This window comes from Macaca nemestrina, chromosome 2, assembly GCF_043159975.1.
Source record: "Macaca nemestrina isolate mMacNem1 chromosome 2, mMacNem.hap1, whole genome shotgun sequence".
In the NCBI taxonomy this organism is placed as follows: Eukaryota; Metazoa; Chordata; class Mammalia; order Primates; family Cercopithecidae; genus Macaca; species Macaca nemestrina.
Genome location: NC_092126.1, coordinates 10,826,843 through 10,852,173, shown reverse-complemented (window position 1 = coordinate 10,852,173; position 25,331 = coordinate 10,826,843). Strand labels below are relative to the sequence as shown.

Below are 25,331 nucleotides of genomic sequence, written 5' to 3'. Positions count from 1 at the left end.
AAAGAGAGGACTTTAAACTGATTTCAGTTTTGAAATACTTAAAAAAATCAGAAATACACACTTGGTACAAATGCGTTGTGAAAGGTGCAGTAACAAGTCGCAGCCACCAGATAGCACTAGAGGATCTCATTCAGCACAAGCGCGGGGCGTTGTCTCCGTGACTTAAACTTCATTCTGGAGGTGGTCCACTCGAATTTGGGACTGATGGGTGCCATCAGCTCCATGCCTAATCTTTATGTAAGACTATCATGAGACAGAGGAGCAGAATTTGTCACTTAAAAACCTCACTTTGTGGGAGGCAATGAAACTAGTCGTTAGTGTTGTCTTTAAATGCACACATTTAAAAAGCAGCACTTCCCATGCTGGCTGGTGCATTTTGAAGGCTGTCCCAGTACTCCCACCCTACAGCTCATTTTTGGACCTCATATGCCGGACACATGGAGGGAGTTGTTTTGTTCGGGTTCTAGTGGAACCATCTGTACATTCCTCACTCTCTGTGGGGAGCAGGAATTGATCCCAGGAAATGACCTCGGCTGCCTTGGGAAAGACGGACCTCCCGTCCCTGGGGCTTTGAGCAAATCTGGGTAGTTGAGGGGCTGAAGAGGTAATTCTAGACCTTCCTGTGGCTGGGTTTGAATCTGAGACCCCTCTGAGGATCTGATGAAAGTCATGGACAATCCCCTCCAGAATACTCGTAATATGCAGATTATTTCAGCAGCTTCGCAGATTTTCGTCTAGGGACCCAGGCTATGGACTATTTAGGGTTCCTCTCAAGGTTAAGAACCCATTGTCTTATAGTTGTCCTTCATAACGAGCGATGCACATTAGTAGCTTTCTTATTTGTAGTAAGACTAAACTCTTGGTTATCTCCTCTGGAGAAGAAGTGGGGGTGATGAATCTCACTATTTAGGAATACCTCAATAGCGGATCATCCATCAGATCTGGGCTTTCCTATGAGCACTTGAGCCCCTTAGAGAGGGTGCATTCTGAAACTCTCCTGCAGGGGAGGCTAAAAAGCCACACATAGCCCCAATGAGTGCCTGCTCCCTGGGGATGTGCCCTGGCCACGCAGGGAGGAAGTGAAGCTTCGCCAAGTCGGTGTCCACATCTCAGTCCTGAGCTTTCTTTGTAAATCTTTCTGTGTTCTGGGAAGCTCCAGGGACTCTGCCTGCTTTTCTCTGCACTATACAGCTCCTCCATATGCTCCTACCTTTGGAGTTCTTTGCATCCTGCAGCTTGTGACCTAGAAGCCTCATAAGACAAAATAGCTAGCAATGACCTTGGGATTAGGATTCTCAGTCTGGTCTTGGCTCTGCCATTTATTACCTGTGGGACTCTCGGCCTCAGTTATAAAATAGGAATAATCACTCCTATTTCTTATCTTACTGGGTTCTTTTACTTTTATTTAACAAATATGCACTGAGCGCTGTTACGTGCCACTCCCTGTCCTAAGCACGGTGGATACAATGAATGGGACAGACAGGATTCTCTGTCTTGATGAAGCCGACAGTGCAGGATAGTTTGAGAATCAAATCAGCAAGTATCTGAACACCTTCTGTTAACTGCAGAGTGCTCTACTCACACACTCTTCCTACTGCTTTTGCTTCATAACAATAACCTTGATCTAAAGAGCAGTGAATCATTTGAAAACTTGTTGTAATACAGGTCCCTTCTGAGAATGCAGCAGTGCCCTTGTGACATGCTGGGTGCAAGCTCTTCTGGGGGTCACAGGGTAGAGCCCCTGACTCTCTCCCAGCCTTGACTGAACTCATGGGGTCTCCTGGGCTCCGGCAGCAGCCATGCTTTCACCTTGTATGCATTCTTTCCCTACAATGCCCTGAGCCTTCCAGGAAACCTGATTCACCCAAACAAGCAGGTCAAGATTTCCACTTGATCTTATTGCTTCATGTGGTCCTAAATTCCCATAGCCATAGTGGCATATAGAAAGTAAATTAATATTATAACGGGGAGCTGGGAGGCCCTCAGTTCCCATTTCCCACTCTTATCCCCTTTTCCTCTCCAGGTCCGCAGGCTGGGTCAGGTTCTGTGTCTGGGTGAGGAGCTATCAGTGGACGGGCTACAGATGAGCGGCAGTGGCCCAGTGGTTCTAACTGCGCACAGGACTTCAGGCAAGAAAATGGGGCTCTTTCTTATCCCAAGGGTTCAGAAATATAAAATGTTGTCTCTAACCTCTTCCCAGTACTCCTCCCAGTTACAGAAATACCTGCCCCTCTTACTGGGTGGCTTTAAATGGACATAGAGGCTTTCAGGCAAGACTTGTACATTGAGGGTGTGTGTTCACTTGGGAGAGGCTGTGTGTGTGTGGAGGTCACTAAAATCTGCATTTTTATTGAAGAACATGTCAGACTTGAGCTATTTCTGTTCTGTGAATATCATTCAGAAAACTAATTTTCCAGGACAGAGTGAAAAAGGCAGGGAAAGGAGGAATTAATGATTAGGGATTTTGAATTATTCTCTCTTGTTTCTGAAAAAATTGAAGAATACCCGTCAGTTCTGCATTAAAGAAGACATGTGGCTCACGCCTGTAATCCCAGCACTCTGGGAGGCTGAGGTGGTAGAATACCTGAGGTCAGGAGTTCGAGACCAGACTGGGCAACATGGTGAAACCCTGTCTTTACTAAAAATACAAAAAAAAAAAAAATAGCTGGGCATGGTGGTGCACGCCTGTGATCCCAGCTATTCAGGAGGCTGAGGCAGGAGAATCTTTTGAACCCAGGAGGCAGAGGTTGCGGTGAGCTGAGATCATGCTACTGCACTCCAGCCTGGGCAACAGAGCAAGATTCTGTCTCAAAAAAAAAAAAATGTGAAATGTTCATGTACAAAAAAATTTAAGGCAACTGCAAGCACACATTCTCTGAACATCAGCAGTGTCCTGGAGGTGGGGTGAGGTGCTCTGAGGGCTCCCTCTAACTCAGCTGAGGGCAACTCTGTCCTTCCAGATGCTCGGCCCTAAAGCTGTGCTGGTGTTTCTGACCCCTCTTTTTCTCTCATGCCACACATCACACATCCGGCCAGCCAGGAAATCCTACTTACTGACTCCCTTTTTCAAGACATATCTAGTACCCACCCACTTGTCACATCTTCTACTGTCACTGTTGTGATCTGAGCTGTCATCGCTTCTCTCCAGGATGATTGCAGTAGCCTCCTAGCTGGTCTCCCTACTTCTACCCTTCTACCCTACACTCTGTTTTAAAAGCCACAGCCAGAGTCATCCTGTAAAGCAGAAGTCACATGGATTGATTAAGTCAGTCCCCTTGTAAGCCCTTCTATTAAAAACAAATTTTAAACGATTTGTATTTTCTACTGATCACTGGAATATCCTGAGAGGCTGTGCAGAGCCTGCTTGTTCTTTGTTTAGTAGCATTAACCGTTACCAGCTCTTTGGCTGAGTTTAAATTCTTAAAGACAGAACATTTCTGGAAATGAGGTAATAGCAGAAATAGGTTGAGGTTTCTTCAAAGTTGTTAATTTTTACTTCCTGCTAGCTAAATTGGGCCCGTGGTTCTCCTGAGAAACCCAGAGCAGTGATTTTAGCAGAGCTCTGCCAGGGTTAGGTCCAAGGGATCCATTCAAGTCTGGCATGAGAGATCGATTGGGGAAAAACCAAAGAGCCCATGCAAAGTCTACTGGAAATAAATGAGTCTTGGATAAGCTTCATTAATCTGCAAACGTTCCCTGCGTTTGCCTCCTCACCCATGGTCTTTTCCTTCAAGGGGTTCTTTGCCAACCAAGTTCCCAGATCTCTATAATGCAAATGTGATCTGAACAATGGGTGGTAACATTGATGATAGCAAATAATTATGAAGCACTCTTTTGGTGCCAGGCACTATTTAAAAATTTTATATCCATTCGTTTATTCACTCATCTAACAAATCAATTTTGAGTATGTGAATCCAAAAGCATCTGAGATGGGTCTCTATCAATTTAGAAAGTTTACTTTGCCGAGGTTAAGGACGCATCTGTGACACAGCCTCAGGAGGTCCTAATGACATGTGCCCAATGGTCGCTGGGACACAGCTTGGTTTTATGCATTTTAGGGAGACATGAGACATGTAAGATACACATTGGTTCTGTCTGGAAAGGTGGGACAACTCAAAATGGGGGCTTCTAGGTCATAGGTAGATAAGAGACAAAAGGTCGCATTCTTTTGGGTCTTTGATCAGCCTTTCACCAAAGACACAATTTACATATAAGAGGGGGTAGAGGAGGAATAGTCTTTTATGCCTTAGTCTGACTCAGTGAATCCGCATTTTTACATAAACAATAGGGCAGAGGAAGCAACTGGGTATGCATTTATCTCAGGTGAGCAGAGGAATGACCTTGATTCTATCTGTCCTTTGTCCCGCACTTGTGAAGATAAGCTATCAGTTTATGTTGCCAGGGTGAAATTCAACAGAACTGGTTTAGGGCAAAGATCTTGAGGCCCACAAGGAATTTCCTTGCAGGTAAATTGTGACGGAGGTATATAGTTTTTAAAAAAAATCTTTGCAGCTATCTTATTTAGGATTAAAATAGGAGGCAGGTTTGCCTGACGCAGTTCCCAGCTTGACTTTTGCCTTTCACTTAGTGATTTGGGGGTCTTGACATGTATTTTCTTTTCACAAGCACTTATTACATACATGAATAAACAAAACAGAAAAATAAATCCCAGCCCTCCAGAGCTTATAGTCTAGCACAAGGAGGTAGAACATATATGATAATCATGTGAATAAGCAATCGAGACCATCCTGGCTTACACGGTGAAACCCCGTCTCTATTAAAATATACAAAAAATTAGCCGGGTGTGGTGGCGGGTGCCTATAGTCTCAGCTACTCGGGAGGCTGAGGCAGGAGAATGACGTGAACCCGGGAGGCAGAGCTTGCAGTGAGCCAAGATTGTGCCACTGCAATCCAGCCTGGGCGACAGAGCAAGACTCCATCTCAAAAAAAAAAAAAAAAAAAAGAAAGAAAGTTATCCCTGTGGGTAGCTGGAGGCACAGCGATCCAGGCAGGACCAGCCAGTGCATGGACTCTAAGGGGAGAGCAACTTGGATGCTCTAGGGCCAGCAAGGAGTCCTGTGGCTGGAGTGGAGGCAGGAGGGGAATAAAAGGGATGAGGTCAGAGATACAAGGGTGGGCAGAGGCCATGAAGGGCCTAAGGGGCCACTGTAAGGGTTTGGCTTTCTCTCCAAATCAAGTAAGATCAAGCAGGGAGCCACTGGAGGACTTTAAAAGTGAGCTGACTTAATGCGACTTGTGTTTCACAAGATCTCTCTGACTGCTGAGTTGAGACGGACTGTAGGGTGTGGAATCCTGAGAAGGTAAGGAAGCAACAATGAGGAAGGGGCCCCAGGTGGGGGAGAATAATCTGTGGGTATAATGACATTATTTGGCAGGCACAATGACCTTATTCCACACATAGTCCCCTTCAACAGGACCCTAAAAAACTTCCCTCCAGCCCCTGCATCTTTGCAGATAGTCCTTTCTCTGCTGTGCTGCCCACTGCCGCCTTGAAAAAATTTTCATACTTTCTCTAATAAATCTGCCTTTTTGTACCTACAACTGTCTTGATAAATTCCTTTACCACCCGCAAAGTCAGCCCCAGCCAGTTACACCCATGACATAGGGTGCAAGAGTGGAAATCCAGAGACCAGTCCAGAGGTGACTGCAATAATTCTAGGGAGAGATAATGATAGCTTCACAGAGGAAGTGAGAAAGGTTTAGATGCCAGATATAGCTTAAATGTCGCTCCAATCAGGCTTCTTAACTTAGTGAGTCTGTGGAGTGAGAGAAAGTGAAGAGTTAAAGAAAGTGAAGAGTTAAGGATGACTACCAGGTTCTGGCCTGAGCTCCTGGAAGGACTGAGTTGCCCATTACTGAGAGGGAGAAGAATACTGGTGAGCAGGCATTTGGAGGAAGATGAGGAGTCCAGTTTGGGACATGTTAAGTTTGTTGGTATCTACTAAAGTAGGCCAGGTGAGCCTGGGATTCAGGGAACAGGCTTGGCTGAAGGTATACATTTAGAAGTCTTTCGTACACACGCGGTAGTTAAAACCTTGAACCTGGATGAACCCACTGAGGAAATGTGTGCACACACAGAGGAGGATGAAGGACAGGGCCCTGTGGACTCCAATGTCAGGAGTCACAAAGAAGATGAGAATGAGAAGGAGCAGCCAGTGAAAAAGGACAAAGAAAGCCAAAGTGGTGCTGTCCCACAAGCCAAGGAAAGGAAATGCTTCAAGGGGGAAGCAAAGATTGGCTGCATCAAATATTGCCGGTGGCTGAAGTAGGAGCGTGGCTGAAAATCAACCCTTGGGTTTAGTAATGTGGAGTCACTAGTGACCTGGACAAGAACTCTTGATGTGGAGCAATGAGCATGAAAGACTTAGTTCGAGTCTCTTTAAGAGAAAATAGGAAGAGAAGAACTGGAGACAGTGAATATATCAACATGAGAATTTTTGCTGCAAAGTACTACAGAGAAAAGAGGGGGTGGAAGGCAGAGGAGGTGGAGTCAAAGGAAGTGAAAAACTATTATTTTTTATGATGGGACAAATAACAGCCTATGTGGATGCCAATGAGAATGATGCAATAGAGTGGGAAAAACTAACACAACAGGAGAGGAAAGGAAGTGCTCTTAAAACAACATCTTTAAGTAGTTGAAAGAGGGTAAGACCTAGCCACTTTAGGTAATTGAAGGGTTAGAATTCGTGGTAGTCTACTAGGCTGCCATAACAAAGTACCACAAACTGAGTGGTTTAGGCAACATAAATTCATTGTCTTACAGTTCTGGAGGCTGAGAGTCCAAGATCAAGGTGTGAGCAGGGTTGGTTTTTCTGAGAGCTGTGAGGCAGAATCTGTTCCATGCTGCTCCCCTGGCTTCTAGTGTTTGCTGGTGTGTTGGTGTTCCTTAGTTCGTAGGTGCATCACTCTGATCTCAGCCTTCATCTTAATATGGCCTTCTCCCCATGTGTGTATCTGTGAATATACTTTTCCTCTTTTTAAGGATCAGTCATATTGAATTAGGGGCCCACCCTCCTCCAGTATGACTCCATCTTAACTAATTACATCTGCAATGATCTCATTTCCAAATAAAGTCACATCCTGAGGCACTGGGGATTAAGACTTTTAACGTATGAATTTTTGGAATACACAATACAACCCACAACAGCTTTAGAGAGGAGATGGAAAATTTGTCTTTAGTAATAAAAGGGAAGGCAGAGGATTCGTTTGAACATGCTGGCAGTTTTATGGATATATTTGCAACAGTCCATAGAAATGCTCGTCTAATTGTTTCCATTGCCTCAGAGATGTGGAAAGCAAGGTCACTTGCCGCAGGTGTGGGCAATGGCAGATTAAGGAGGGGGGAAGGTGCAAAATTGTTTCTAGCAGGTGGGAGAGTGAGGAGAGTGAGAAAACACAATATGGTAGCCAAGTAACCTTAAGGGCACACCTGTGGTCCTGGGTTCTATATTTAAAGCAGGGCAGTTTGTGTGGTTGTGGGTTTTTCTCAAGCTCCTCTCAGTTGCATGGTAGCAGGCAGAGAGTTGAAAAGGAGGGTTTGATTAACCAGGGTTGTGGTTTTGCAAAGCGAGTACAGCACACAGAAGAGAAGGAGAGGCAAGGGAGTCGAGAGTAAGTATAAGGAAGTTGTAGTGATAGACCCTGAAGAAAAAGTTGGATAAGAGGGAAGAAAGGACCCTATGTGGAGATACTATAATTACACCGATTTTACAGGCGTGGAAAGTGATGCACAGAGAAGTTAAGTACTTTTTGAGGTTTGATCAGTGGCAGAGCCAGAATCCAAACCGAGGCAGTGTGACTCAAAGCACATAGCTCCCTATGAGAGACACAGGATCAGAAAGGCTGGAGGATGGAGGCAGGAAAGACAGGGTATCAGATTAGAGTTACAAAACTGATTCCTTCTGCTGACTCCCCACGTAACCCTAAGGAAGGCATTCCTGTTCCCTGTAATATGATATTCCATGACTGCAACGATTTCCCTCTCATCTTTAGAGAAGGATCATTTTAATTTGACCAACCTCCCATCCTCCCTTCCTTTCTTTCCTTAAGTGTACACAATGTTTCACTATTCACAAAATCTTTTATATTCATTTTCACACTTTGTGTCCACAGTCACCTATGATAGCAGTTATTATTATTTCTACTTTCAAGATAATACAATGTGGCTTGGGATAGTGAAGAGATGAACACAAAAGCAGGTTAATAGCAGACCGAGACTTCAAGTCTAAATCTTTAACTTTAAATTCAATTCTCTTTCCATTTCCTAAAATGCTTTCTTCTAAAAATAGTGTTTTCCTGAGATTGAAATAGGTGAATTGGAGAGCAGGTGTGTCCCTGACAGTGGAGGAGTCTGTACTAGATTAGCGCTCTTCTGAGGTGCTGCAGAATAAATAAATGCAAGCAGTGATTGTGGTGTGAGAGTGAATGACTGCTCACATGCTTTCCACCCCTGACTCTAGGATATGTCAGGGAATAAATGTCTATGTTAACAGAAGAAAGCCTTGATTAGAATGTTTATATCACGTTTAGTATGGCACGTGAATTCGTCTTGTTTGTTCTTGGGGCTATTTTCCATATAAACAAAAATGCTTCCAAAATATTTGGTAAGCCTCCTTAGTAAAGTGTAGTAATTTGAACATTTATTCATTAATTCATCAAGCTTTATTCATCCCTTGCTATGTGCCTGGAATTGTGCTAGCTGTTGTATCTTTGTCTTTAGGAAGTTCAGTTAAGACAGACCTATAAATAAACATTCACCCTATACATGCTGTAGGAGAAATAAACACTAAGTATTAAGGAACACAGAGCTGGGACTGAGCCCCTGCCTGGCCAGAGGAAGGAGGACTTCAAGTTGGATGTGACATTGAAGCTTCCGGGTAATGCAGGGGAACAATTGCACAGCCACCACAGCTCTCCCAAGACTGGTCTTGGCATGGCCTCACACCTGGAATGACAAAGCCCCTACCACACTCATACTTTAAGACAAGCAAAGAGCAGAATGATTCTTTCAGCTCTGAGAGGCCATGAGATTCAAAAGACAGACACTGTGACCAACACGATTAGGGACAGGAAAGAGGGCATGAGCAGGCAGAATTGAGGTTTCATTTGGGCTTCTTGAGTAAGACAGTGATTTTTTCTTCAGGGTCTATTGCTACAATTTCCTTGTACTTACTCCCAAATCCCTTACCTCTCCTTCTCTTCTGTGTGCTGTACTTGCTTTGCAAAACCACAACCCTACCTGGGCTTGTTGTCAATTTTGTGTTTCTCCCACCAATAGGAAACACAAAGTCTTCCTGATTCAGAGGGAAGGACCAAGGACTGGCATGGAGACGACTTGACAAATGACCTACTCATGGCTAGCTAGATTCCGGGCCCACCACTTCTCCTTCCTGAGCCACAGCTTATACATTATGGAGCTGATCTGGTCTCTGGTAATGAGTTTATGGATGACTTTTTCTTCGTATTGTTTTATCTTTACTTTCCATATTTGCTGCAATGAAAATGTTTTAATTAACTTTGAAATATTAATGTATTAACCTCAAAAAAATGAAAATATAGGGATTGAAGTAAATGGCTTCTAAGACCCATTCTAACTTAAAATCTGATTTTAAAGAGAGAAGCAGTAGAGATAGAGGGAAAAAGAGGAGAGCGTATGACTTTTGATGACTATAATACATTCTTTGAATGTCTTTTCATAGTGGCTCTAATTTATTAAGCTTCAGGTCTTGTGGAAAACACTTAACATATTCAAGTTAACTATGCACATGTAACCAGTAGGGTCTGGCCTTTTAAACACATATATTCACCCTAGAATAAGGAAAGGCAGCATAGTGAAATGTTTAAAGGTTTTTTTTTTTTTTTTTTTGTCTTTGGATTATGTTTGGATGCATGTATTTCCCAAGTGTCTCTGAGCCCAGTACTAATAAAATTCAAAGAGAGGCCCACTTCCTCTACATGTGAGCATTGGCACACTACTTCCCCAGACCTGGAGGGTCTCAAGACCCACTAGTAGCGCTGTCAGTCTTCGCCTTGAATTCCCTTCACAGAGCCAAGTAGCAAGCCGGATGAATGAGTGCCACAGGACAGTGCCTCCTAGTGCTGGGGCCCCAGAGGCAGGGGCTGGAACGCCTCCACCCCCATACCTAATTCTGGGCACAGCCACAACTCATTGACTAGAGCACATCCCATTCCTCCACCACAGGACTAGAATCAGATTTTGGTAAAGAAAGAGCACTCTCAGATGGCCTAAAGCAATCTCTAATACAAAGTTGAATATGTCACCAAGAATTACTAAGTATTTAAGAAAACAAATATTGAGAAAGAAAGGAATAAAACTTAACAGAAAATAGCACCTTAGGAAAGAGAAAATTCAGTAAATAAAATGTAAAAACTATAATTAACATTTACATTTATAAAATAAGTACAAGCTGTTATAAAAAAGTACCAATTAAAGATCTTAGAAATGAAAAAAAAAAGCTAGTTGAGAAGAAAAAGTCAATAAATGGGCTGCAAAGACTCATTGGATATACATGAAGAGAAAGGTTGTGTGCAGCAAGACTGAATGGAGTGATTCTGCCAGTACTTAAAACAGAAGGACCGGCCGGGCGTGGTGGCTCATGCCTGTAATCCCAGCACTTTGGGAGGCCAAGGGGGGGCTGATCGCCTGAGGTCAGAAGTTCAAGACCAGCCTGACCAACATGGTGAAACCCTGTCTCTACTAAAAATAAAAAAATTAGCCGGGCATGGTGGCGCACGCCTGTAATCCCAGCTACCCCAGAGGCTGAGGCAGGAGAATCACCTGAACCCGGGAGGCAGGGGTTGCAGTGAGCCAAGATCGTGCCACTGCACTCCAGCCTGGGCGACAGAGTGAGACTCCATCTCAAAACCAACCAACCAACCAACCAACCAAACAAACAAACAAACAAACAGAAGGACCAAGAGATAGAATATGTGGGGAAAGTTAAGACATTCAAAGGATAGCATAAAAATTCCAGTATCTATAACAATAAGAGTACAAGATGGAGAGAACAGACAAAATGAATGAGAAAAAAATCAAAGACATAATATAAAAGAATATCCTAGTACCAGATTTTTTTTTTTTTTTTTTTTTTTTTGAGATGGAGTCTCGCTCTGTCACCCAGGCTGGTGTGCGGTGGCATGATCTTGGCTCACTGCAATCCCTGCATCCTGGATTCAAGCAATTCTCTGCTTCAACCTCCTGAGTAGCTGGGATTACAGGTGCCTGCCACCACACCCAGCTAAGTTTTTTGTATTTTTAGTATAGATGGGGTTTCACCATCTTGGCCAGGCTGGTCTTGAACTCCTGACCTCGTGATACACCCACCTTGGCCTCCCAAAGTGCTAGGATTACAGGCGTGAGCCACCGCACCCAGCCTAGTGCCAGAACTTTTAGATTGAAAGGGCACACCAGGTTTCTAAGCAAAATTACTGGGAAGAAACAAGTCAACCCTAGACATATTCTAGCCAAATTTTGGAAAATGAAGGCAAAAACAATATAAAAGCCTCTAGAAAGAAACCAAAGATTATGTACAAAGGAGAAAGAACACAGCAATAATAAACGACAAGATTCTGGTTGGCAATAATGGCTTGAAGAGACAATGGAATAGTATAGTATCTTCCATGTTATGAGGGAAAATAATTTTGAAACCAGAATTCTGTACTGACTCAAATGATCATTGAAAGGCAAGATCAAAATAAAAGTATTTCAGGATACAAAATTCTGCGCAATTCTCACTATAAGAATTCCTGAAAACTCTAATCTTTAAAATGAAAAAGGAATACAACAGGAATTCACAGGAGAGAGAAGCATTCTTGAGTAAAGAAAGAAAATTTAAAATTAAATCTAAATAATTGTTGGACAATAAAAAAATTAATATTATGCTAGATCAATCCCCAAATGATCCCTGTGTAGGATGTGGGTAGTAGGAAGTTATTGTTTTTGTTATGATAAATAAAGGAGAATATAGATAGCTTAATTTTAGATATACAAAAATGTTTATTGTGTTGTTTGGACTATAGCAATAAGTGTGAACTGCTTTGGAGTTTGAAAGGAAAATCAGCAAGATACGAATAAGAAGAAAAAGAAAATAATCCTTCATTAAAATAGGAATAACATTCTTAGCGAACACCTCAATTGCTGAATAATTCCTTAATTTCCTTCTAACATCTGTTGGTTGACTATCTAAATGAGAGTAAGAATGGGCAATATTTACAAGGCTTAATGCTCAGGCCCCACTCCTCATCAATTAATAAGAATTTCTGGCCTGGTATAGTGGTTTATGCTTGTAATTCCAGCACTTTGGGAAGCCAAGGCAGGAGGACAGCTTGAAATCATAAATTCAAGACTAGCCTGAGCAACATAGTGAGACCCTGTCTCTACAAAAAACAAAAATAAAGTATCCAGGCATGGTGGTGTGTGCTTGTAGTCCCAGCTACTCAGGAGGCTGAGGCAGGAGGATTGCTTGAGCCCAGGAGTTCAAAGTTGCAGTGAGCCATGATCGTGCCATGGCACTCCAGTCTGGGTAACAAAGCAATGCCCTGTCTCTCAGAAAAAAAAAAAAAAAAAAAAATCTCTAGGGGTGGGACCCAAGCATCAACAAATTTTAAAACTCCCCAGGTGAGTCCAGTGCAATGTGAAGCTGGGTTTGCTAACCAGAAGAATAGAGAACAGGTCCTTGAAGGGGAAAGGTCTCATTTCAGGTGGGACTAAATGGCAGAGTGACAGTGGGAGGGTCCCCATACCTTCAGACATTCATTTTGAAATCTCACCTCTCTCTGAGTTGTGAGAGCTGCTATGGAGGAGCTCTGCAGGCCATTCCAGAGCTGAAGAACCCCAATTCTGTAAGACCAGTGTCAGAAAAAATAGAATCCACTTACTCGCTTCTAAAATATACCACATGGGACCCACGTGAGTGCAGAGCTCATCTGTTTCTGGTCATCAGAACTGGTACCCATCCTGCTGCTCTGTTTGTGCAGTTGCAGCCAAACATGGGGCCCTTCTCTCTGGGAATTTGTTAGGCATTTGTCCACAGCCATGGGTCAAAAAGCCCATGAAGACATTCTTGGTTTACAATAGTGGTCAGGGCCCTTGCTCACTGCTGCTGGTCCCAGGGCCAAGCCTTGTCCAGCCTAAAGTTCCTTCTCCTCTCCTCCCTGCCTGTTCAGGATCTACTCAGCTTCTCTGGGAAGATATCACTTCTTTCTCTGAACTTCTGGTCTCTTTTTTTTCTTGCCTTCCATTATTACTTAAACATTTGCTATCTTGGTTCCTAAGTAGATGTGCCCCTCCTATCAGGCATTTCTTTTGAAATTCTCTGTATTACTCCATTTTCACACTGCTATAAAGAAATACCCTAGACTGGGTAATTTATAAGGAAAGAGTTCCTTATAAAAGAGTTCCTTATTTGACTATAAAAGAGTTCCTTATTTGACTCACAGTTCCACATGGCCTGGGAGGCCTCAGGATACTTACAATCATAGTGGAAGATGAAGGGGAAGCAAGCATCTTCTTCATAAGGCAGCAGGAGAGAGAAGAGCAAAGGAGAAACTTCCAAACACTTAAAAAGCCAACAGATCTCATGAGAACTCACTAGCTCTGATGATAGCAGCATGGGGGAAACTGGCCCCATGATCCAATCACCTCCCTCCCTTGACATGTGGGGATAACAATTCGAAATGAGATGTGGATGGGGCACAAGCCAAACCGTATTACTCCCCCAAACACTTGTTTGGTTCCAAAGTCCAGTATAATGAAGAAGCATTTAAACCTGCAATCTCTGCATGTGCTCCCACTAGAACCCACCAATGTATGCGTCAGTCTCCTGAACCATTCACTTCTTTTCCTCTTTGCTGATATTTGTATTCTGTCAGACAATTTAGGTACAATGTGTGTTTGACATGATGAAATGCACATGCCTTTACATGGCATGAGCTCTTCCCCATCCAGTTAAAATGGATTCTTCAGCCAACTCTCTAAGGCTCTGCACCTTTGCTGGGAGAACATACCACTCAACCTAGTTCTCCATTCATCATCTCTGGAAGCCTTCATGGACTCCCCATTCAGAGCTGAGCTCTCCTACCTCTGCTCCCTCACCACTGTGTTCCTCCTTCGCGGTGCAGTCATCACTGTGGCAGTTTCTGTTGTGAAACCACAGGAAACTAGAAAACAGAGGTCAAGTCTCTGTCTTTATGTGTGACCAGCACAGTGCCTAATGAAGGCAAATGTTTATCAGCTGAATGAGTGAATCAATAATTGATGGATTCTTAGATGACTAAAATCATCTAATTTCCCCAATTGACAAAGGCAAGCAAAGATCTTGAGCTGGGCTAAAAACCAGAGTTTAACACGAGAGTTTGTTAAAATGCTTACTCCCAATTACGATGCTTTAGCCCTAAGATTCAGATTCAGTAGGACCAAGGCAAGGCCTGGCAAACTGCATTTTTAAAAGCCTCCTGGTTGAGCCTAATTTATCAGCTCGGGAGACCTGCTGATGACTTGGGGATTCTTCTTTGGGAAAGTCTGTGCTTTTGCCTTTCTCCCAGGGCTCAGGGACAGGAAGGATGTGGCAAGTCACTGCATCTGTTTGGCCCTCACTCTTTAGAGAGGCTGAAGAGGCCAATTGCTTCTCTAGCATTCTGACCCTGCATGAGTAAAACCATTTACAGCCTGACGCCCTCCGAGGGCTGTGTCCTAGGCAAGACAGTCCTGTGCCCAAACAGAGCGCAGAGCCATGGAGCCTAGCCTGAGAGCAGATTTGCATTTTGGCTAACTTCTAAATCCAAGAGGATTTGAGGAAAATAGAGCAACATTTTGCTATTAGGGTCCTGTCATCTCATTACTGCCTGATGTGATTGACAACCCTGGTATGAGCAGTCTGCCTTTCAGCCTCCGTCTTTTTCTAATTGAGTATTGACTCAGTGTTTTCCTTTAATTAATATTCATTGCGATAAAAAATTGCACTCATTCACTTTTAATTATATCCTTCTTGCATAAACAGGCTTTTAATAACAGATCTTTTAGGGTGAAAAAACAAGCTCTCTCCTCCCAGCTTTGTCTGATGCCAGGAAAGCCGCCTCTGCTATTGATAAAGGGGATTTCAATTTGTTACTTGGTGCAGTGGAAGGGGTTGTGGGTGGAAAGTTAGCTCTTCTACTTCTAGCTCCAGCTCTGCAAAAGGTATTGGAGGTTCTTGGGCTAACTCCTTTCCCCCTTGTGCCTCAGCCTTTGTATCCGAAAAATGGTGATTGAACCAGATCAGTGGTTCTCATCCATTGCTGTATATTGGGATCACTTAGGGAAATTATTTAAAAAGACCAAAGACCAGGCCACATTCCAGACCAACTACATGAAAATCTCTATGAGTAGGACAAAGGCACCACTATTTAAAAAAAGATTTCCAGATGAAAATTCTTAAATACTGAATACTTCAGGATTGATAACTGCTGATATGGGCATCATTCTCACCAGACTTCGAGTTACTTGTGGCTGCTACTTGGGCTTCGGATCACACAGGGCCCAGGAGAGAGGACGGGCTAGGCCTCATGCAACAGCTCGGCTATGCTCTGTGTTGCTCTGTGCTGAGGGATTACTGTCTGCGTTGGGCTTAGTGGTGCACTCTCGGAGAGGAGAGGAGAGGAGAGGAGAGGAAAGGAGAGGAGAGAATAATATTCGTTGATTTCAACACTTCATCTGTCGGTCCTCAGATATGTGTATTTCACGTCTGCTATATTCCAGGCATGGGGGATTTAATAGTGGTGAGGTAGTTTTTGCCCTCATGGCACTTATGAAATAGTAAGGGAGAAAGACTTTATTTTTTATTTTATTTTTTTGGAGATGGGGTTTTGTTCGTGTCACCCAGACTGGAGTGCAGTGATGTGATCCCACCTCACTGCAACCTCCACTTCCCAGGTTCAGGCGATTCTCTTGTCTCAGCCTCTCGAGTAGCTGGGATTATAGGCACTTGCCACCACGCCCAGTTAATTTTTGTATTGTTAGTAGAGATGGGATTTTGCCATGTTGGCCAGGCTGGTGTTGAACTCCTGACCTCAAGTGATCCACCCACTCTGGCCTCCCAAAGTGCTGGGATCACAGGCATGAGCCACTGCGTCAGGCCGGGAGAAAGACTTTCAACTGGTAATTAACAATTACACAAGTTTAAGGAGTTGGAAAGGAAAAGTACCGGTTGCTCTCAGAGCACAGAAGAGTTGCGGGGGGAATGTTTGTGAGGGAAATCTTTAAGAAGCAACGTTTAAGACCTAAGGCCAGAGGACAGGAAGTTCATTCAGTTAATAGATGGGGAGGAGCATTTGAGTCAGATAATACTCCTACAAGGCAGAGGTTGTTACTCTTATTTTACAGATGAGCAAATAGGCCCAGAGAGGCTCAGTGCTTTCCCTGAAGTCCAGAGAAACCACTCTGGTTCTTTTCAGCCCTGAGGGATAGTAGCAACCACTGAAATCACATGTGGGGCAGAAATGGACAAAATGACTTTGGTTGCAGCTGGACAGTGCAGGAATAAGCTCGGAGTAGGGAAGGATTGAGAAGGCAGCCTAGAGGCAGAAAATGCCACCTGCTACACTGCACAACAGGCCACATGCAGTCCTGGGAAGCCCATCATGCTGTCCAACAGGAATTCAGGTTGGGACAGGGTTCTTTGTGAGGCAGGTGGAATGACAAAAGGAAGGGTCCCACGGCCAGTGATAGCTGTATAATCCCAGCAGGTGGTCAGAGCAGGGCAATCTTTCAGCTAGTAGCCTTGGGTTCAGACTCTTAGAAAAGCCAAACAAGCAGGGCTGGACAAGGCCATCATGCAGCTCTCCTAGGAAATGAGGTGAGCACCACATCTTGATGTCTGGGTGGAGTTTAGATGTGACTGACACAAGAGGTCAGAACCAGTTCGGGACTTGGAAGACTTGACGCTGAGGTCCGGAGCTTGGGCATGACGTGGTTTAAGTGCCTCAGCATGAGGATAGGGTCAGAGCTGAAGCTGTGTCCAGCCTTATCCTAAGGGAGGAGTCCTATAGTTCTAGCAGTAGGGGGAGCAGGTATGCAGAGGTGGGAGGAAGGCAGAGCTTGACCGTCCATTCCAACAGTTCTCAGTGGGCATGAGATTCTCCTTTCTCTAGAGAATCTACTTCAGCATATCTGGGGTGGAGAATGGACATCTTTACAAAGCTCCACTGGCAATTATAATTCAAATTTCTAGTTGAGAATAATTGATCTAAATCAGTGTTTTCAGATGAAACTGTGGCCTGGAGAGACGTGAATTGCCTAAGGTCATATGAAGATCAGAGTCAGAAATGGGATCAAAACCCTATTTTCTTCCTTCCCAGTTCAGTGTACCTTAATGTTTGTGTTAGAAATTAACATCAACAGCAGGAAAAAGAGCTCTTAAAATGCGCTATCCATTCAGAAGGTGTTTCCGTGCTTCTGATGTCATCTGATCTTCCCAACAAGGGATTATTTATGCCTAGGTAAGGGGTAAGCAAACGGAGGCTGTGTGAAGTGAAATGATTTGCTTGCCCAAGGTCATATGACTGGGCTGGGACAAGAATTTATCCCTCTTTCCTAGTCCTGAGATCTTTTTCCTGCTTCAAGCATCAGATTATAAAGCTAGACTTTAGGCTTTTCTCCCCAGAGGCAAGACCTGACCTTTCTCAACCTGGATGGTCTAATGGCCTCTAGTCCATTTCCCGTGCCTGTCACCAGCAAGCCCTAATGCAGCACAGCAGCAAGGCTAAAGTGGAGCCTTGTAATTAGTGGCCCAGAGGCGTAAGTGATGTTTGGACAACTGGCTGACCGGCTGCAGTGCATCTGGCACCCCCAAGGGCTCCAGAAACCAGAGCCAAAGTGCCAAGAACATCAAACTCAAGTGTCACCGAGGCCTGAGCTCAGCTGCTCCCTCAGCATTTGCAAAATGTCCTGCCCACACTCTTCCCCTCACATCTTCCCTTGGTCATTTTCAGGAGCAGATGAGCTGAGGTTACATGCAGCTGATCCCAGACTTGCTGGTTAATTATCTTGGCCTGTAATTAGTGTTTCCTATTCCTCACTCCTTGCCAACTCATGAAGTTAATATATCATTTCTCTTTCTGCAGAAACTCCTTTGGGAGGGCTCTGAGGTGGCCACAAAATAAAACTCTCTGGCAGTGGCAGACTTTTGAAGATGTTCCATCTGCTGACTGTCCCATCACCCCAAGCCAACCCCTTGGCATCATCCTGATTCTTTTCTCTATCTCAAACTCTACACTAGTCATCAGGTCTTGCCAAGTTTCTCTCCTGAACATTTCTTGGAGGTAACTTTGTTTCTCCATCTTTATGTCCTTTGATTTGCTCAGCACTCACCATCTCTCACTCGGACCTCTTAGAATATTTTCTTATGAATCTTCCCGTCCTGGTCCTTCAGGCATCTCCTCTGCAATATAGGGCAGAATGATCTTTTTTTTCTTTTTTCTTTTTCTTTTCTTTCTTTCTTTCTTTTTTTTTTTTGAGGTGGAGTCTCACTCTATTGCCCAGGCTGGAGTGCAGTGGCGTGATCTCAGCTCACTGCAACCTCCACCTCCCGCGTTCAAGCAATTCTCCTGCCTCAGTCTCCTGAGTAGCTGGGACTACAGGCACGTGTCACAACACCCAGCTAATTTTTTGTATTTTTTAGTAGAGGTGGGGTTTCAAATTGGCCAGGCTGGTCTTGAATTCCTGACCTCAGGTGATTGGCCTGCCTCGGCCTCCCAAAGTGCTGGGATTACAGGTGTGAGCCACTGAGCCCAGCCCCAGAATGATCTTTCTAAACTGCCTGTTTGGCTGTGTCACTCTCCTACCTCATGTCTAGCCATGTGAGTTTCACATATAATGCCCTCTACAATACAGCCTGCCTATTTTTCTAGCATCTCTTCCACCTGGCTTTTATACTGTACTAACTCAGAACTGCTGTATTTACTCCCTCTTCTCTCCTGTACACATCCCAATACATATGCACATGTGCACACACACATGCCCTCTCACACATGTACACAAACATCTGCTCTGTGATCAGGAGGACAGAGGAGGGGATAGAAAGGGGACTTTATTGCCTAAGGCAAACACCCTCAGTGCCAACATGCGGAAAGGGAGAACAGATTCATTCTAAGTGGTCTTGAAGACAGGACTAGAAACTGTGAGTTCATTTCAATGTAAAGAACCATAACTCGACAATTGAAGTTGTCTGAACACGTGGCGGGTGCCCCTGGGGAATAGTGAGCATGCCGCTGGGATCACTCAGCACGGCCTGTCTGTCTCAGATGCTGCAGGTGCAGTTCTCACTCTGGGCATCACCTGGGAGTCAGTGACCTTCAGGTGACATTCGATTGCATGATTCTATAAATCTCTAATAAAAAGTGCAGATCGAATTCTGCTATTTCTAGAAAGACTTTCCTGGTAAAAAGTCCAGATCAAATTCTGCTATTTCCAGAAAGACTTTCCTGTTTGAGGAAATCTCTCACCTCCCCACACACGGGTGCCCCCATGTAATCTACTCATGGGGGTGGATCACACAGTCACAGTCCACTCTGTTATCTCCTTTTCCCACCACCTTACGAGAAGAATCTGAGCCCAAGAGAGAAGAAGGGATTTGCCTAAAATTACAGAACTGCTAAGGGAGCATAATTGGAGTTCCTAAGCATTAGACACCCCCCACCCACCTGCACACACATACACTCCACACACTTCTCCTACATGGCCAGTCTCCACTAGACACTGACAGCTTTACCACATAGAACCCCATGCTCGAATTGCTTCCTCTATTCAGTGGAGTCACACTTGCTCTCATTTAACTACCTGAGCTTGATGGGGAAGAAGAGCAGGAAAGTACTTTGAACAGTATGGGGAGGCCGCCTGACCTTCTGCTCACTGAGCAGAGACCCAGCCCAGGCTGAGGGTAGGATGGCAGCTGAGAGCCTGCCGTTTCCTCAATGTGTCTCACTCCCTGAGTGCTGCTCAGAGTTGTAGGCATCCTGAATTACACGGCTGCTAAACGCAAGCTGGCGACTTCATCTGAGGCATCATCCAAAAGCAGAAATCATTTCCAGCCCTGGAGGGCTGACTGCTGGTGCTGGACTCACTGAGGAATGTTAAGTCAGTTTGCGTTGTGGGGACTTTCTGAGAGAGTTCAGAGGGAAATTATGATGCTGTATTCTCTCCCCTCACAGGCTGCAGGTTTTAAGGTACTGCCCTACTGTGTGAGGTCTCCCACCACTTCTGGTGCAGACCACATGATGGAAAGGCATCAAGCCTTCTTTCTACAACTTGTACTCCCAACAGCAACCTAAGAAGGGAAGGTGCTGGGCACCCAGTGTTTCAGGAAGTAGTTATTGAATAGTTGCTTAGAAAACAACTTACCTGCCTGGGCATGGTGGTTCACACCTGTAATCCCGGCACTTTGGGAGGCCGAGGCAGGTGGAACACAAGGTCAAGAGATCGAGACCATCCTGGCCAACATGGTGAAACCCCATCTCTAGTAAAAATACAAAAATTAGCTGGGTGTGGTTGTGCACACCTGTAGTCCCAGCTACTTGGGAGGCTGAGGCAGACAAATCACTTGAACCAAGGAGGTGGAGGTTGTAGTGAGCCGAGATCACGCCACTGCACTCCAGCCTGGTGACAGAGCGAGACTCTGTCTTAAAAAAAAAAAAAAAGAAAAAGAAAAAGAAGAAGGAGAAGGAGAAGGAGAAGGAGAAGGAGAAGAAGAAGAAGAAGAAGAAGAAGAAGAAGAAGAAGAAGAAGAAGAAGAAGAAGAAGAAGAAGAAGAAGAAGAAGAAGAAGAAGAAGAAGACAACTTACTTTAGCCTTCAGGATTGGTGTGATATTAACAGAAGAAACATTAGTCTAACAGTTAGGGACCCCAAGAATGCTCCCTTACCAGTTCTGTGACTTTAGGCAAATCTCTTCCTTTCTCCGGTTCAGATTCTTGATCTGTGTGTGGGTGGCAGCGGGGTGGAGAGGGAGAAGATAATGGAATTACAGGATCGCCATTCTCCCTTTCCATGTGACTATGCTAGGATTCTCTGGGTTTTCTGTTTCAGAGGTCAACAACATATTTCTGTAAAGGACCAGAGAGTTTAGGCTTTGTGGACCACATGCACTTTGTCACAGCTACTCAACACTGTCATCGTTGTGTGAAAGCAGCCATAGACAATAAATAGATGAATGAGCCTGGTTTTGTTTCATTACAATGTTATTTACAAAGCAAGTGGAAAGCTGAACTTGGTTTGCTGACCCCTGGTTTGTAGATGCTTGTTCCAGCCTCTTCTATCTATTCTCCACACAATAGGGCTTTCTCACTCAGCCTGAGGGGAGAGGTGGGGACTCCATTCTAGACCAGTCTGTTGCCTACCTGTAGCAAGACTGCTTACTTCTCTTCTGCCAGAGTCAAAGGGTTCCAACTGTAGTAAGACTTTTCTTAGATTATTTCAGAGTTCTGCTTAATTTAGAGGCAAGAGCCTTGTGGTAAGAAAAAGTAACAGCAGTTGACCAACTTCACTTCTGCCATAGAAGCCCAGATTTTCAAGACATCCCAAATCACGATGATGAGAGAAACATTTAGCTAATAGCTAATATGTTCAATCTTTTCAGTAGCAAGACCTATAGAGAATATCTCAAGAGCTGGACGCATTTGCCTCCTAAGCTTGACATCCAAAGTCTTCTTGATTTAGTGTCAGCACCTTTTACACATCCTCCTGTAACTATTATCAGACATGGCATCCATTCTATCACTTCTAAGCTTCAAACAAGGTGATCAGCCTATCTGTGCCTCAGTTTTCTCAATCAAATGAAATAATTTGTTTCAAGAGCTCTGCACAACTCCTGGCATACAGTAGGCGCTTGATAAATGCTGTGGATTAGCTCCTTGTACCATGAACAGTCTTCACACTCACCTGCCTCTCAGGTAATGCCTTGACTCACCTTCCTCCTGGCATGTCTGCGTTCTTCTCATTCTCAAGATTCAGCTCCAATATTGACTGGCCAGGAACGTTTTCCTGATTTGTTGGTAAGAATAATCTTCCCAAGTTCCACTCACCCCTTAATTGAATCTCCGACTCCTACATATCACAGTTATTTTCTACTTTGTCATAGTTTGTTAATACCTGATACTGTAAATATCTTAGGAACAAAATATGTCTCCAGGTCTTTCCTGGATCTTCTCCAAGGTGCTGAACCAAGAGCTTCAATATATAAAGGATTCTTGGTAAGTGTTGATTGAATTAATGAGTCAAGTAAATCAAACAAAGCCTCAACAGCCAGATTGATTTTCTTTTCATTTTGTATTCTTCTTACACTTTAGTTTCATGAGGATGGGGCTCTACTGTCAGTTTCTACAAGTCTCATTCATTTCCTAACAAGGCTCATTAGTTTTCAGGATATACTGGACATAAATGACAGAGATGTGATTTTTGTGCAGGTTTCTTTTGAGCATGGGGGAATGGACTTTCTTGATAACTTGTATCCTATGAACATATCCATTTACACCACATCTAGGCACAGACTGGAGGCTTTGCGTTCTGAGCCTCTGAAGCAGCAGGAGCAGGTGGTCTTGGAGTCTAGGACTCGAGGGAGAATTTGTCAAATTTTGCTAATTAATCTGGGATTCCTCTCTCCCTCTGCCTGACAAGGTGATGCCAATGGGCTGCAGCTAGTTATTTTACTGGAGAATTCCCATTGTAATTTTTTCTGTCATTAGTGAAAGGGAAGTCTGTGTGCATCAGCCACATGTTGCAGTCATACTTTACCCCGATTTACAATACATATTTGCTCCTCCTTGATTTCAAATTCATGGAGTTGAATTTAACTTCAGGGAGATTTTGGTTCCCAGGCCTACAACCCTTCCCAGTACTGAATAAATCACAGGCTTTAGAAAATTGAAAAGGGACTTGGAGATTAAGGATTTGAAGGTCCTATGCATCAATCTCCCCCAACATTTCTGAGAGAAGTTTGCGTGCCTTCCTTACAAATGCTTCCAGTGATGGAATGTTTTATTACTATTCGAGGCAGTCCATTTTTTTTCTTTATTATAACTGTCATTCTCATTGATATTAATAGCAACATCAGCTTTCTTTCTCATAGTGGTTTATCTCCAATAAAGTATTTTCACGTTTGTTTTGTTCGATTTTTCTCAAAGTTATTGGGGAGTAGCCTGAGTTTATTCTATCATGACTGCTTCACTGATGAGGAACAGAGGTCCATCTGGCTCCCCACCGTGAATCTAGTGCAGAGTCTTGTGAGTCTACATATGAGGTGCTTTCAAAAAGGAGTTCCTGGCCGGGCATGGTGGCTCATGCCTGTAATCGTAGCACTTTGGGAGGCCAAGGCGGGCGGATCACCTGAGGTCAGGAGTTCAAGGCCAGCGTGGCCAACATGGTGAAACCCCGTCTCCACAAAAATATAAAAATTAGCCTGGCATGGTGGTGGGTGCCTGTAATCCCAGCTACTTGGGAGGCTGAGGCAGAAGAATCACTTGAACCTGGGAGGTGGAGTTTGCAGTGAGCCGAGATCGTGCAGCACTGCACTCCAGCCTGGACAACAAGAACGAGACTCCATCTCAGGAAATAAAAATATTCCTTTTTTAAAGATAGTAATTATTTTTACTTTCCAATTTACAAATAATGGAATGTATTTTCTAAGGGGGTAAGAGGGAAATGAAATATTCTATCTATATGCTTTGAACTCACTCCCTGTCTCAGCACTCACTCTGTGGCCAAAGACCAGAAAAGAAAGGAAGCCTGGAAGAGGTCCCACCTACCTAAATGCAGCCTCGGTTTTCATGGAGATGATTTAGGCAGTGTCTGGGGATCTGCTTGCCATGGGTGATAGCCTGCATCTCAGAGGACAAGGAGCAAAGTGTGGGAGAAGCCCAGCCTTCCAGTTAGTATACAGCTCGTAGCTCCAGGAGAAGCTCAGCCTTGCTGACACACCAGCTATCCTGGTAGGTTCTCAGTCCTGTCGAGGGGCACGGCTCTTTGACAGTGCTCACATTTCCCTCTCCCTGAACCTGGAGAAGTTCATGAACCTAATGGCCTTTCTCTCTCCTCAGTTTAGAAATCCAAGCCTCTCTAACCCATTGCTGTGGATCTACCTGGAAAGGGGCCAGCACCTTGAAGTAAGTCCTCCACGGCCTAGCCTTAGTCATGTGGAAGGGACTTACACTGGCTGATGGTGCTGGTAGGTCTAGGTCTGTGTTCATAAAAATGAAAATAGAAAAAAAAAAAAAAGTAAAAGACTGACATAAATAGTGGACATTTGAGGGAATGAGAAGCCTAAAGGGAGAAACATGATATTGACAAATCAAAATAAAGTAGGGCTGGTTTAAACAGAACAGGAGAAAGAGGAGATCAAAAGAGAGAACTCTGATACCAATTCTCAATGAGACTCAGGAAGATATTACACAAGAGAAAACTCATAGTAAGGAAGAAATCTCAGAAATTAGGAAGAAAATTTAAACATGATTTCTGAAATTAAAACCATCTTTAGAAGGAGTGAAAATATGTGGAGAGGCTGAAAATTGAATTATTGATCTTTAGACAGACTTAAATATACTCCATAACATAAAGCAAAAAAAAAAAAAAAAAAAAAAGAAGACAAATTAATGAAAATGTTAGTGAGTGAAAATGAAAGAGAAATGGAGGGTAGATTCAGGATGCATAACTAAAAAAGATGTGCAGCTCTGAGGGGGAAAGAGAAAATAATGAAGAAAGAATAACATAAAAAGTAAAAAGAAATTCCTGGAGCTGAAAAAAGACCAAGATTTTTGGAATGGAAGACACAGAATTATGTACATAATTAAAGAAATAACACAAACATTTTCTGGTGAAACTCTAATTTCAAGGAATAAGAAAAGAACATTTTGTAAGTTTTTGAAAAGAAAGAATAGGTTACTTATAAGGGAAAGGAAATAATTTGACATCAGAGTTCTTATCTTCAACACTGGACGCTAAAGACACTGGGGAATATTTAAAGAATATCAGCGGGAGAGGGCTGTGATTACAGAATCTTCCACAGTCAGAGGCTAGAAGGACTCCAAAAGTATGAACCCACCAACCTCTTACAGAAAACTTGAAAAAGCATGTCTTCCAAATTAAAATTTAATCAGGAAAAAAGATAGACTGGGGGAGATGAAATACACCAGAAAAATATTGATTCTCAATGAATCCAGGAAATCTTATTTTAAAATATAAATCAAGTTTCTTATAGAAGAGGAAGTACTAAAAAAATATTTTAACAACACAGACAGAGTAAAAATTCCAATCACTCTAACAGGCACAAG

The 25,331-nt window shown here is 43.6% G+C and overlaps 2 long non-coding RNA genes across 3 annotated transcripts in view; one reads left to right on the top strand and one right to left on the bottom strand.

The window, feature by feature from the left end:
- The window catches only part of LOC112424778 (uncharacterized), a 30,832-nt gene extending 28,681 nt beyond the window's left edge, over positions 1-2,151 (top strand). The window contains exon 3 of the long non-coding RNA XR_011619552.1: positions 2,024-2,151. This is a non-coding gene — a long non-coding RNA (uncharacterized lncRNA). The remainder of the gene's footprint in view (positions 1-2,023) is intronic.
- LOC105470892 (uncharacterized) overlaps positions 1-25,331 on the bottom strand; it is a 313,903-nt gene that overhangs the window by 19,389 nt on the left and 269,183 nt on the right. The window lies entirely within an intron of this gene.